The following is a 14,312-nucleotide window of genomic DNA, read 5'->3' as shown; positions in this document are numbered from 1 at the left end:
AAGAAGTGGTATCCCACATTCTCTCATGTTATTTAAGTATTACCAAGGCAAGTGAAAGCTAGCATCTTGCCCAGTCTGGGGTGCATTTCATAAACATAACTGCCAATAGCTAAAACTGACTCTCAGCCTTTTTTGCACTGAAGTTGGTGACCTCACTGACTCAAAATGACTCTTTGTACCTGTCATAACCAAGTACATTTAGCCATTTGTGCAGCTAAGATTTGTGTCTAAACCTGTTAAGCAGAATCTTATTTCTTGGATAGCTTTGCATGCCCTATAAACCACACCCCCTTTATTGCACACAGCTGTGGCACAGCTCCTTACAATTGCCAGAAAGCTCCTTGTGGTATTCTCACACTGGAAGACCTGAAACACAGTTATATACATTTATAAACATTTTATGAGAACAGAGATAAAATGCTTTCAGAAGATTATCTCTGTCAAATTTTGACAACTAGAGAAATCCAGAAAATAACACTCTAACATTTTTTGGAAAAGAAAGCACATGTCCACAACCATCCCATCTCTCTGCACAGTGGACCGTGTCAGGAAGCTGAGTCACTGCAGGTATTTCCCCCAAATCCCTTTGTCTTTATGTACCAAATCAAGCCCCGGGGCCTGGCCCTTTCTGCCTCTCCAGCTTCATCTCAACCAAGCCCTTCTTCTAGCACTACCCTCTAGGACACTGAACCACTCACTGATCATCACAATGAGACTTTGTTCTGACTGTCCCTTCTGGCTGAAATGCCCAGTAACTCCTGTTCCTAAAATAAGGAATGACTGAAGAGGCCCTTTCCGGTCAGGGCAGGTGCTCCCATTGAACCTAAGAAATGAGCCACTTCTACAAAAAGATTGACACCTCTCTTTTGCAAGAATGGAGCAATTTCCCTGAGGTGGGTGTCAAAATCTCAACCATTTCTTAGGCCTTTTAATGTTAATTTAATATGTTAGTTAATTATTAATGTAGTTACTTGTTTCTAGGACCCCGTTGCCAATGTCTATACATATTTGTTGGATGGGATTTTCCTCTTTCTGATTCTAATTCCCACATCTAACCATCCGGCCAAGCTGACTTTCTCTCAACAATTTTATCTTCCCTGTCTCTTTTCTAAATATTCTCCAACCCACTCCACTTCCAAGTCATTCTAATTATAGAGAAGAAAACCCTGGTATTTTCTAACATTAAATTATATCACTTCACAATTCATATGAATCTATGATCTACCGACAGAAGGCAGACTTTCAAGCTACTTTAAATTTAACTTATATGTTTCCGTTGGACCCTTGTGCATCTCCATTCCCCACAAGCTGCGGGTCTCGAACCTAAATCTAAACAACACTTGATAGTCAACAAACTGTCTGTGTGTATAAATGTCTACTCCTTCAAAAAGGAGTTTAAAATAAAACAAACACTCCATTAGCTTGGGAAATAGAAGGAAATAAATGAATTTATCACTTTGCCAAGTTCAATAAACTCAATTTTGAATGTTAAAAGTACCTTGATGACTCATCAGTAAATAAACAAATACTCAAAGAACAAATATATGCAAAGGTGATACAGTCCTCTTTCCTGTTTTTTTAAACTACAGATTGGTAGAAACTCTGAAGACTTTAGACTTTTGTGCACATGAATGGCATGGATTTTAATAATTCTGTTGAGAATATATGATTTATGGTTACTATGTCCCAGGCCCTGGATTGTGAGGGTGCGTAAGCAAAGAACTCACTGGCTAGTAGAGGAGATGAACACATGCAGGAAGGTATAAAACCAATGGCACTGGCGATACCATATATATTTTGTAGTAATGCGATGTGTCCAGTGCCACGTTTGTGTAGGCAAATGCCAGGGTTAAAGGAGTACAGAGGGAAGAACTTAATTCTGCTTGGGGGTAGGGAGAAGAGATTCCCAGAAAGCTACTGGTTTCGGAATTGACATTTGAGCTAGTCTTGAGGGTTGGGTCCCAGTTCACCAGAAGAGGAAGAAAGACATTTCTGGCAGAGGAAGCAGCCAAACAAAGGCTCAGGGAAGGAAGTGTTGGAAATGGTGAGTGTGGGTGGGGATGGAATGTGGGTACGGACGGCACTAGTAGTAACAAGGACAAAGGTGTACTGTTTGGGTAGGGCATGATTGTGACGCACTGGTAGACCAGGCTATAAAGTATTTGGCTCTGGAAATATTAGGGAATTGTCAAGAGAGAAATCGTGTCTTCTATTTTAGAGATTCTTGCTAATAGACCTCCCCAACAGGAAAGACTATTCCTCACTTTAGCGTTTGTATCTTGGTCTTTCAGCATCTAGCTTGTATTTTGAGCCCCTCAAGAATTTGTAGATTTGTCACAGTGCACTCTGTTTATGCACCTGGTTTATATAAGAGCATCTAGGGAAGTTCTTTTCTTTGGCTCAAGTCAAACACAGTCCGTGTCCTCTATTATGGTGTGACTGCATTTACCCAAAAAGACATTTCCTTGAAAAATGTTTTACAGTCATTTACATCCAAGAAGAATCCATTCTAGAAAAAAACCTTGAATAAAACTGAGAGAGACAGAGAGAGCCTAGAAACACAGAGCGACTTTTGGGTAAAGGAAAAAAATCTCTGTGTTTCTGTACTTTGAGTGAATGCCCCATTCCATGGGCCTTTCAAGGTCTATTGACGCTATTTGATTCTTACAGAAAGTAGGCTCTTAGCAGGAAGCAGAAGCCCCAGTTGTCCAATCATCTCTGCATTTCTCATGATGGAGCAAGAAGAACTGAGATTTTCACAAACCCCGCTTACTTAAAAAGTCAGAAAACAATAAATGTCCTGTTTATATTGGTCACAGGCGTTATATCTATGCTTTGCCAACAGCTATTCCAAAACCAATCTGTCATTTTGCCTTTGTTGAAATTAAAACACTTAATTTCTTAATTCTATTTCAGCTATGGGTTTATTTCACCGTCACTAATGGATGAATGATTCAGACGCTGGAGTTGTTTTCATCCCATAACATTGGGAGTAAGGATGACAATACATGCTAATTCTAACAAAACGAACACTTAAATGTGCAGGAAGTTACACAGTGACTAAGCATGTTATAAAAAGAAGAGTTTGTTTCAATCACATATAATCAAAAACGCAGAACATTTATCTTTAATTACAGATTCATCAATAAAATTATTGTTATCAAATTTGGCCAATACACAGGGCACATGATGATTTATTCCAGTCATCTTAGAAAATTTAGAATTCTACTATAATGATTTTTTTCTTGAGAAGGGGCGCTATTGCTTACTTGTGTCTTATGATATTAAGACATTTCTACATTTGGTAATTATATTACAAAAGACACTGTATGACCCACCATGTACTAAAAACTGTCTATTTTAATAGAATTCTCTATAAATTCCTACCTATAAATGAAAAGAAGATAACATAATCATAGACTATTAGATCTGTCAGAGAAGAGTAGAGAACCAATATTTGTGAGAAGTCAACTGAAGACCTACTGTTGTGCTTTAAATATCATATCTCATTTTAATCTTTAGCAACACTCTAAGAGGGATAGTATCCCCATTTGCTATTTAAGAATGTGAGGGGCTTCCCTGGTGGCGCAGTGGTTGGGAATCTGCCTGCCAGTGCAGGGGACACGGGTTCGAGCCCTGGTCTGGGAGGATCCCACATGCCGCGGAGCAACTGGGCCCGTGAGCCACAACTACTGAGCCTGTGCGTCTGGAGCCTGTGCTCTGCAACAGGAGAGGCCGTGACAGTGAGAGGTCTGCGCACCGCGATGAAGAGTGACCCCCGCTCGCCGCAACTAGAGAAGGCCCTCGCACAGAAACGAAGACCCAACACCGCCAAAAATAAATAAATAAATTAAAAAAAAAAAAAAGAATGTGAGTCTCAGAAAGATTAAGACATATACTCATAGGTACACATTTAGGCAGTCTACCTGCCACTGAACTTACTTTACCTATTCAGAAACTTTATATCAGAAAAAGAAATAATCTGAGATGAAAATATGTTAAGAAGCATAATTAAACACCTGACTTGTTTTCAGGCAGGGAAGGGCAGCAAGGAAATACATAAAATATCTCAAAAGATGAGATTGCTAAGTTCATAACTGTGGATGTTAAAGGGTCCTCAGAAATTCTTGAATCCACAAAACCCAAACTAGCTGAGTCAGAGAAGTTAAGTGACTTGCCAAAAATCAAAAATCTGAGAAGTGGCAAAACAGGGAACCAAGTCCAGAGATGGCTAGGGTTGAAGAACAAGCTTTGATTAGGCACTTATTGCACACAAAATGCTGGGCTGGGCTGTAGAGACAAAAAAAAGTATGTGGTACGCCCCGAGGAGATTCGAGCCTGTCTTGGGCTGGGAGCAGCCCCAGGCTGTCCACGGCTCACCTCACTGCCATTGCAGGCACAGCTGCATGTTTGATGATGACTCCAGGGGCCTTTCAACACAGCTGACTTCTTACAGAGGAGCTGGTCCTGGAGAAATTGCCCATTTATGCACTAGTAAATATTCAAATATTTACTAGACCAGAAATTTCTATAACCCTCTAATATTGTGGCTTTATTCAAAATATTGACCCTGTTTTTTTATGTGCTTCTTTGCATAGCATCTTTCTGCAAGATAGGTTTTATTTCAAATGAGTCACACTATGGCTTTTTAAAATATGCTTGTGCACATTTACTACTGTCCTCTAGTGGATGGAATTGCAGACCAGCTTACTAAGTACTAGTTACCATCTCATAACAATTCTGGGAAGAAACCATAGAATATTTTACTTTCAAAGCTCGGGTGAACCTTAGAAAGCATTATAACAATATCATCACTACTGTCATTATCACCTTCAGGGACTTTCCAATGTACTTGGTTATCGTTTTAATTTGTGAGTTCCTTCCTTCGAAGTTTAGACTTTATGGGGGTGGAAAGTCAGAAATCGTCTACAGGAAGGAGCGAGGCCACCAAGGATCCATTTGAAGTCAGAAAACGGGTTATAGCAAAATGTGGATTCAAATCCATGTGCCCTCTCTCACTGCTCTCCACCCTCCACCAAACTGCCCCTCTTTTCCAGTCACACCATGATGTCCTGGCCACATGAACTGTCTCTCTGTTAACATCCCAGGGCACCTTTAAAAATTAAACTATTTATGAATTATAAAAATAACACAAAACTGGTTTTCATGCTTTCACGTGGTGTTTAAATCTGTTTAATTCTTTATAGGGGCTTTTGAATGGATATTCAGTTAGGAAGATCATTATCAAAGTGGATAGAATAATGTTATTCCCCAAGCTACCATAAACTTATTTCTACTGTTAAAAAACAATCTTATTTTAAACTTTTAACTGCATAGAGATCTTTATAGAGATTAGGGATATATGGACCCATAAGATATTTCAAAGGTGAGTTATGTTTATCCTACAAATTTACTTACACATACTTTAACTGACAATTTATGGTGTTTTTATTCAAATATAGTTGATGTACAATATTATGTTTGTGTCAGGTATACAACATAGTGACTCAACATTTATACACATTACCAAATGATCACCATGGTAAGTCTAGTAACCCTCTGTCCCCATACGAAGTTATTATGCTGTTACTGACCATATTCCTGTGGCTTCTGTATTTTATAACTGGAAGTTTGTACCTCTTAATCCCTTGCACCTATTATGCCCAACCCCCTGCGTCCCTCCCCTCTGGCAACCACTCGTTTGTTCTCTGTATCTATGAGTCTGTTTTGGTTTGGTTTGGTTTGTTTTCTAGATACCACATATAAGTAATATTATATGGTATGCGTCTTTATCTTATTTCACTTAGCATGATAACATACCCTCTAGATCCATCCATGTTGTCACAAATGGAAAGATTTCATTTTTCTTTATGGCTGAGTAATATTGCATTTGTGTGTGTGTGTATATATGTATATATATACAGATAGATAGATAGATAGATAGATAGATAGATAGATAGATAGATAGATAGATACTTAGGTTGCTTCCATATCTTGGCTATTATAAACAATGCTGCTATAAACATTGGGGTGCACATATCTTTTTGAATCAGTGTTTTTGTTCTCTTTGGGTAAATACCCTAAAATGAAATTTCTGGATCATATGGTATTTCTATTTTTAATTTTTTGACGAACCTCCATACTTTTTTCCAAAAGTATGTGGCTGCACTAATTTACATTCACACCAACAGTGCACAAGGGTTCCCTTTTCTCCACATCCTGTTGGCCATCTTTATGTCTTCTTTGAAAAAAATCTATCCAGGTCTTCTGCCCATTTTTAAATTGAGTTGTTTGTTTTTTTGATGTTGAATTGCATGAGTTCTTTGTATACTTTGGATATTAATCCCTTATTAGATACACCATTTGCAAATATCTTCTCCCATTCAGTAGGCTCTCTTTCATTTTGTTGATGGTTTCCTTCACTGTGAAAAGTTTTTTAGTTTGATGTAGTCTCATTTGTTTATTTTTGCTTTTGTTTCCCTTGCTTGAGAAGACAGATCCAAAAATGTATTGCTAAGACCACTGTCAGAAAACATACTGCCTAGGTTTTCTTCCAGGAGTCTTCTTACACTTAAGTCTTTAATCCATTTTGAATTTATTTTTGTGCATGATGTGAGAGTAGTCCAGTTTGATTCTTTTGCATGTAGCTGTCCAGTTTTCCCAAAAGCATTTCTTGGAGAGGATGTAATGTACAGCATAGGGAATTAGCCAAATATTTTATAATAACTTTTTGTAGAGTATAATCTATAATAATATTGAACCACTATATTGTACACCTGAAACTATATAATATTATAAATCAGCTATACTTCAGTTAAAAAAAAAGAGTGGAGTCTCTTTCCTATAGTCCTCCAGCTCTCCCGATCACAAGCCTGCAGGTTTTTAAAGCCAGATGTTGGAGGCGTATCTTCCTGGTGCAGGTCCCCCAGGCTGGGAAGCCCGATGTGGGGCTTAGACCCCTGGCTCCTTGGAGAGCACCTCTACAACTGTGATATTCCTCCCGTTTGGGGGTTGCCAACTGGGGGCGTAGGTCTTGCCTATAATGTGTCTCTGCCCCTCCTACTTATCTTGATGTGGCTCCTTCTTTATATTTTTAGCTTTAGAAAATCCTTTCTGCTAGTTTTCAGGTCATTCTCATAGATAGTTCTGTAAACAGTTGTGATTTTGGTGTACCTGTTGGAAGAGGTGAGCTCAGCGTCTTCCTACTCCACCAGCTTGGGGCTTCTTCTGTCTCTAATGCTTTTTTTTAAGCATATGTATACCTTAGGCTTGAAATACTTAGTTTTAGTCCTTGGCAGTAACGCTTAAATACATTAATTCTCAGGTTTCTCGTACATAAAGCTGACCCTCATATTTTTGTAACGTTTAACAGAAATAAGGATTTTTGAGTGCCTGTCTCCCTTTATGGTACAGCATAAAAGATAAATAAACAATAGTTTTCCTCTACCCATTAGTCCCAGTACCACCAAAACTTCATTCTAAAATTCAAAGTAATATTTAATAAGCTTGTTTGCCATAATTTTCAAGATACTTTGGTAAAAGCAAATCATACAATGCACTTAATATATTATTAGCTACATGTAACTATGAAAGCTGCTAAGAAGCTTATGATTTTGGTTCTATCCAAGAATCAAAAGTACTGTGCATAAATGAAAGTGTATGATTTTACGGACTGTTGGGTTTTTTTTTCCTTTATCACCTCTTTATAATAGTGTTAATTAACAAAGAGGAGGCATGATCCTTTTCATGCATTCTGTAGCATTTAGTATACTCATCTGTTTATGAAAGTGCTTTCCCCATCCAGACATTTTTTTTCAGTAGTTACAGAAGTTGATACAAATCTTAACTATTTAAATGACTTTATGAATTTCTACTTAGTCACATCAATTCTTGTGAAATTTTATGTCATTTGTAATACAGCAACTGTAGAGCATCAGATATTAAAATTTGTGAATGATTTTCTTAAAACAATTTTTTCCATCTTAGTGTTTAGGAGATAAACAAGAAGATAAAATGTGTTAAAGGTCAGCGTATAATGCACTACACACTGCCTTTCAGTTTCAAATGGAAGTTTATAAATTTCAGAAAAGCCTAAATGACACAAATCATTTTTTATTGATTTAATATCTTTTTTATTGAATTATAGTTGATTTACATAAATCATTTTTGAAACAGATGGATTTTTACCCTTTTTCTTTCTCCTCCCATTATATCAGCCCATCAAGGATGAATGAGTTACTTTCAAACCTGAATTTTACAATCTACCGAGTGAGCAAATTATTGTCAAAAAGAGCTGCCTATACATGCCACTGTGTGATTTAGCTCATTCATACATGTTATCCTTGAAATGTTTACTCTTACAAAAAAGGAAATGAAATAATGCTAAAAGTCAACATTTTATTCACAATATAAGGCCTTAAATTTTAATCCAAGTGAATGTGTGACCATATGTCCAGATTTGTACCTGTTGTCCAGAATAATTATTATTAGTGACCCTTTCGTTCTCAAAATTGTCCTAGTTTGAATGATAAAGTTAAAGGTTTCCTTAATTTTTGGTAATCCTATAATTTGCAAATAGCATTTTATTAATTTGCATAAATAGGTGAACTCTTCTGCTTCCAAGATAATAGTAACAGGAAGTGAAAATATGACATATTCACATCCAAAATGAGGTTGTTGAATGGATTTCAGTTTTATTTTGACCTATAACTCAATAATATAATTTTTAAATTCAGTGGAATTGAATACTTCTTTTATATGAACTATTTATTCTCTAATGTTTTTGATTAATTTTCAGAGTAAAACATTTAATAAAAGAAAGCAAGGGGATAATCAAAATTACCTGTAATCCCACTCCTAGGTACATATATTTTTGGCAAAATTAGGATTGTACTGTTTACACAGTTTTGTATCCTGCTTTTTTACTTGTCATCATATCATGACTATTTTACTGATTAAATAGTCTCCAAAATATAATTTCCATGCCTATGTAATGTTCCAAAGATGGTACATGTTGCTATTTACCTGACCATTGCCCTAATATAGCTCATTTAGGGTGCTGCCAATCTTTTCTTATTATATAACTAACTTTCTCTGCAGTTGTTTTAACAGAACATTAATTAGATTAAATCTTCACTTAAACTTCCTTGATTGCAAAGCAAGACAAAGTAAACAATATACTTTTTTTTTCTTGAATTTTATTTTATTTATGTTTTATACAGCAGGTTTGTATTAGTCATCAATTTTACACACATCAGTGTATACATGTCAATCCCAATCTCCCAATTCATCACACCACCCCCCCATCCCCCCGCCGCTTTCCCCCCTTGGTGTCCATACGTTTGTTCTCTACATCTGTGTCTCAATTTCTGCCCTGAAAACCGGTTCATCTGTACAATTTTTCTAGATTCCACATATATGCGTTAATATACGATATTTGTTTTTCTCTTTCTGACTTACCTCACTCTGTATGACAGTCTCTAGATCCATCCACGTCTCAACAAATGACCCAATTTCGTTCCTTTTTATGGCTGAGTAATATGCCATTGTATATATGTACCACAACTTCTTTATCCATTCATCTGTCAATGGGCATTTCAGTTGCTTCCATGACCTGGCTATTGTAAATAGTGCTGCAATGAACATTGGGGTGCATGTGTCTTTTTGAATTATGGTTTTCTCTGGGTATATGCCCAGTAGTGGGATTGCTGAGTCATATGGTAATTCTATTTTTAGTTTTTTAAGGAACCTCCATACTGTTCTCCATAGTGGCTGTATCAGTTTACATTCCCACCAACAGTGCAAGAGGGTTCCCTTTTCTCCACACCCTCTCCAGCATTTGTTGTTTGTAGATTTTCTGATGATGCCCATTCTAACTGGAGTGAGGAGATACCTCATTGTAGTTTTGATTTGTATTTCTCTGATAATTAGTGATGTTGAGCAGCTTTTCATGTGCCTCTTGGCCATCTGTATGTCTTCTTTGGAGAAAAGTCTATTTAGGTCTTCTGCCCATTTTTGGATTGGGTTGTTTGTTTTTTCAATATTGAGCTGCATGAGCTGTTTATATATTTTGGAGATTAATCCTTTGTCCGTTGATTCGTTTGCAAATATTTTCTCCCATTCTGAGGGTTGTCTTTTCGTCTTGTTTATGGTTTCCTTTGCTGTGCAAAAGCTTTGAAGTTTCATTAGGTCTCATTTGTTTATTTTTGTTTTTATTTCCATTACTCTAGGAGGTGGATCAAAAAAGATCTTGCTGTGATTTATGTCAAAGAGTGTTCTTCCTATGTTTTCCTCTATGAGTTTTATAGTGTCTGGTCTTACATTTAGGTCTCTAATCCATTTTGAGTTTATTTTCACAATATATACTTTTAAGACCATTTGTTCTGAGATAAAATCATACTGTTTGTTTTTTTTTTTTCTTCTGATGGTTAAAGTTTTAAAGTTATTCATATGCTTTTCTCTGCATTTTTATTTGGTTTATTTGATAACATAACATACAGACTTTTCTACCTGGACTTCCCATAGGTATTTCAATCTCAAATACCCAAAACCGAGTTATTATTTCTCCAATTCTCTGTCTCCTTTATGTGCCCTGGTAAAGGGTACCTGTATATATCCACCTCTCCAAGCTGGAAGTCTAGACTTACCCAACGCTCCCTTGGTCCCTCAGCAGTTATCCGCTCTTGCTTAGGCTCTTATCATTTCTTGCCAGAACCATTGCAATAGCTTACCAGACTCTCTACCTCTAGCCAAAAGCACTTCTTATTTATTCTCAGAATCAACAAAATGATGTTTCCGAAACATAATTTTTTGTAATCAAATTTATAAAATCATGTTTAGCTATTATATATAGAATGGATAAACAACAAGGTCCTACTGTATAGCACAGGGAACTATATTCAATATCCTGTGATAAATAATAACAGAAAAGAATATGAAAAAGAATGTATATATATGTATAACTGAATCACTTAGCTGTATGGCAGAAACTAACACAACACTGTAAATCAACTATAATTCAATAAAATAAGTTTAAAAAATAAAAATAAAACCATGTTTAGAATTGTCGGTGACTTTGTTGCCCACAAAGTAAAATCTGAAGTCCTTTAAATGGTGTGTTAGACCCTTCATGATACAATCCTTTCTCTTATCCAGCTTCATCTCCCGCCCTTCTGCTGTCTAAGTAAAAGAAACACTGGACATTCAGTCCCACAAATATTCTGGTGGTAGTCCTCTTCTACCATTTGTGCATCTGCTTTTCTTTCTTTCAAACATTCCCTCCTCTTTCCTTGACATCTGTAAAACTCCTACTTAACCTACAAGTATGAGCTCAAATGACAATTCCTCAAAAAAAGACCTTGGTGCTTCTTCTCTGACATTCTTAACACTGTGGTTTATATACAGGTAGACCTCAGAGATATTGCAGGCTCAGTTCCAGACCACAGCAGTAAAGCAAATATCACAATAAAGCTAGTCATATAAATTTTTTGTTTCCCAAGGCATGTAATAGTTATGCTTATACTAGACTGTAGTCTATTAAGACTGCAATAGCATTACATCTTAAAAAACCATGTACATACATTAAAAACTTCTTTATTGCTAAAAAATGCTAAACATCATCTGACAATGCTAGGTTGCCACAAACATTCAATTTGTAAACACAGTATCTGCAAAGCACAATAAAAAAACTAAAGCATAATGAGGTATGCCTGTACACCAATTATAACATTTATTATTTATATTAAATTAGTTTTTACTTCCATCTTGATATCAGGGGCCAATACTTAGCAAAGTGCATGACACACAATAGATGACTGATAAATGCATGCTAAAAGGATGAATGAATGAATGAATGAATGATTCGTTGGTTGAATGAAACAGGACTGAGGTAGGTTTGAGAAGGACTTAAGTATTCAGCTGGCTCAGGTTCCCAGGAAATAACGTGACTGACAAGGGATTAATATCCAAAATATACAAACAGCTCATGCAGCTCAATATCAAAAAAACAAACAACTGTATCAAAAAATGGGCGGAAGATCTAAATAGCCATTTCTCCAAAGAAGACATACAGATGGCCAAAAAGCACATGAAAAGATACTCAACTTCACTAATTATTAAAGAAATGAAAATCAAAACCACAATGAGGTATCACCTCACACTGGTCAGAATGGCCATCATCAAAAAGTCTACAAACAATAATACTGGAGATGGTGTGGAGAAAAGGGAACCCTCCTACACTGTTGGCGGGAATATAAGTTGGTACAGCCACTATGGAGAACAGTATGGAGGTTCCTTAAAAAATTAAAAATAGAGCTACCATATAATCCAGCAATCCCACTCCTGGGCATATATCTGGAGTAAACCATAATTCAAAAATATACATGTACCCCAATGTTAACTGCAACACTATTTACAATAGCCAAGACATGGAAGAAACGTAAATGTCCTTTGAGAGAGGAATAGATAAAGAAGATGTGGTACATATATACAATGGAATATTACTCAGCCATAAAAAGAATGAAGTAATGCCATTTGCAGCAACATGGATGGCCCTAGAGATTTTCATTAAATGAAGTAAGTCAGACAGAGAAGACAAATATCATATGATACCACTTGTATGAGTAATCAAAAAAAATGATACAAATGAACTTATTTACAAAACAGAAACATACAAACTGAGAAAATAAACTTATCATTACCAAAGGGGAAAGGTGGGGGGGGAAGGATAAATTAAGAGGTTGGGATTAACAGATATATACTACTATATATAAAATAGATAATCAACAAGGACCTACTGTATAGCACAGTGAACTCTACTCAATATTCTGTAAAAACTTAAATGGGAAAAAAAATCTGAAAAAGGATATATGTATAACTGAATCACTTTGCTGCACACCTGAAACTAACACAACATTGTAAATCAACTATACTCCAATATAAAATAAAAATTTTAAAAAAATTTAGTTCCTCAGTTTAACTAGCTACATTCAAGTGTTCCATAACCACATGTGGCTGGTGGTTACCATGTTAGACAATGCAGTTCTAGAAGTTCTTTCTCATAAGCTAAAATCTCCCTCCCCTTGTATTTTACTCATTATTTATACTATTATACTCTGAGACAAAATGGTACATGTATTATCTCAAGTGTATTACCAGGCAATTTGTAAAAAACAGAGGGGAAATTTTCTAAATAAGCTTATTATATATTTGATTAGAATACCACCTGGAAACCTTAGACCTATTTGCTAAATGTTTTCAATTATTGAGATATTTGGAATACTGTTCAAGAACTCCAGATAGTTTACATGGTATTTATCACAAGTTAGTCTTAGAAATATGTTTCTTTACAAGTCATTCTTTCCACATTTGCAGATACTTGTTAAAGACAACTAATTTAGGAAATTAGCCACGCATAGCTTTACTGATAGAATGCCCTCAAGTAAGCTACAAACCACATGCTGTAAGAAAAAAGAAAATGCCTGATGTGCAAGTGAGCCCCTGTAGATCTATAGCTGAAATGCCTGTGGGTATCTTGGAAAAGATTGTGGATTCATTTATTGTCACAACAGCTTTTAGCTAGTCCTCTGAGACTCAAGCAAACTACCCTTGCGTGAGCCTTACCTGAACTGAACCCGAAACTCTGAGAGACTGAAAAAGAGGTCATTGTGAAAGTAGGTGGGTTTGGGGGAGACCTGGCTGAAGCGATAAGGAAGTAGTCTTAAAGTGACCACTGCTTTCTCTTTCCTTCCTTCAATTCTTCCTGCCTGCCTGCCTTCTCTTGAGTCTATTGAAAAGTTGCTTTAGGAATTCTTTCTAGGTTTGGTAAATCCCAAGTTGGGGCCAACTAGGTAATGAAAACTAAGAAAAGTAAAAACCTGCTAGCCTCCCACACTGCAAACAATTTGCATAATAGATAAATGACTTCACTAGCTGTGGATTTGCTCTCTACAGTAGTGGTTAAAAGAAATGGTACAGTTTGAAACAGAGATACAGGTATTTGGCAAGCAAGATGGTTACCATGAAAAAGACAAAAACAAATTTCATAAATGGAATAACTCCAAAAAAATAATAGGCTCACATAACAAACTTGGGTTTTTAACTCTGTGCTTAATTCTTTAATCCAGTAAGTTTAAAATATAAAAGAGAAAGTACTTTCTTTTATCTAGACAGGAGTTGGCAAACTTTTTCTGTAAAGGGCCAGATAGTAAATATTTCAGGCCATGTGGGCCCCAACTCATCTCTATCATCTAGTCTGTTATTTTGCTTTGTTTTACAACCTTTTAAAAATGTAAAAACCATTTTCAGCTTGAGAA

The 14,312-nt window shown here is 36.2% G+C and overlaps 1 protein-coding gene across 13 annotated transcripts in view; it reads left to right on the top strand.

The window, feature by feature from the left end:
- The window catches only part of LOC309629926 (uncharacterized protein), a 136,715-nt gene that overhangs the window by 28,588 nt on the left and 93,815 nt on the right, over positions 1–14,312 (top strand). The gene's annotated exons all lie outside the window — the stretch shown is intronic.

This window comes from Balaenoptera borealis, assembly GCF_965194805.1.
Source record: "Balaenoptera borealis genome assembly, chromosome: 5".
Classification (NCBI taxonomy): domain Eukaryota; kingdom Metazoa; phylum Chordata; class Mammalia; order Artiodactyla; family Balaenopteridae; genus Balaenoptera; species Balaenoptera borealis.
This window is presented reverse-complemented; position numbering and strand designations above follow the sequence as displayed.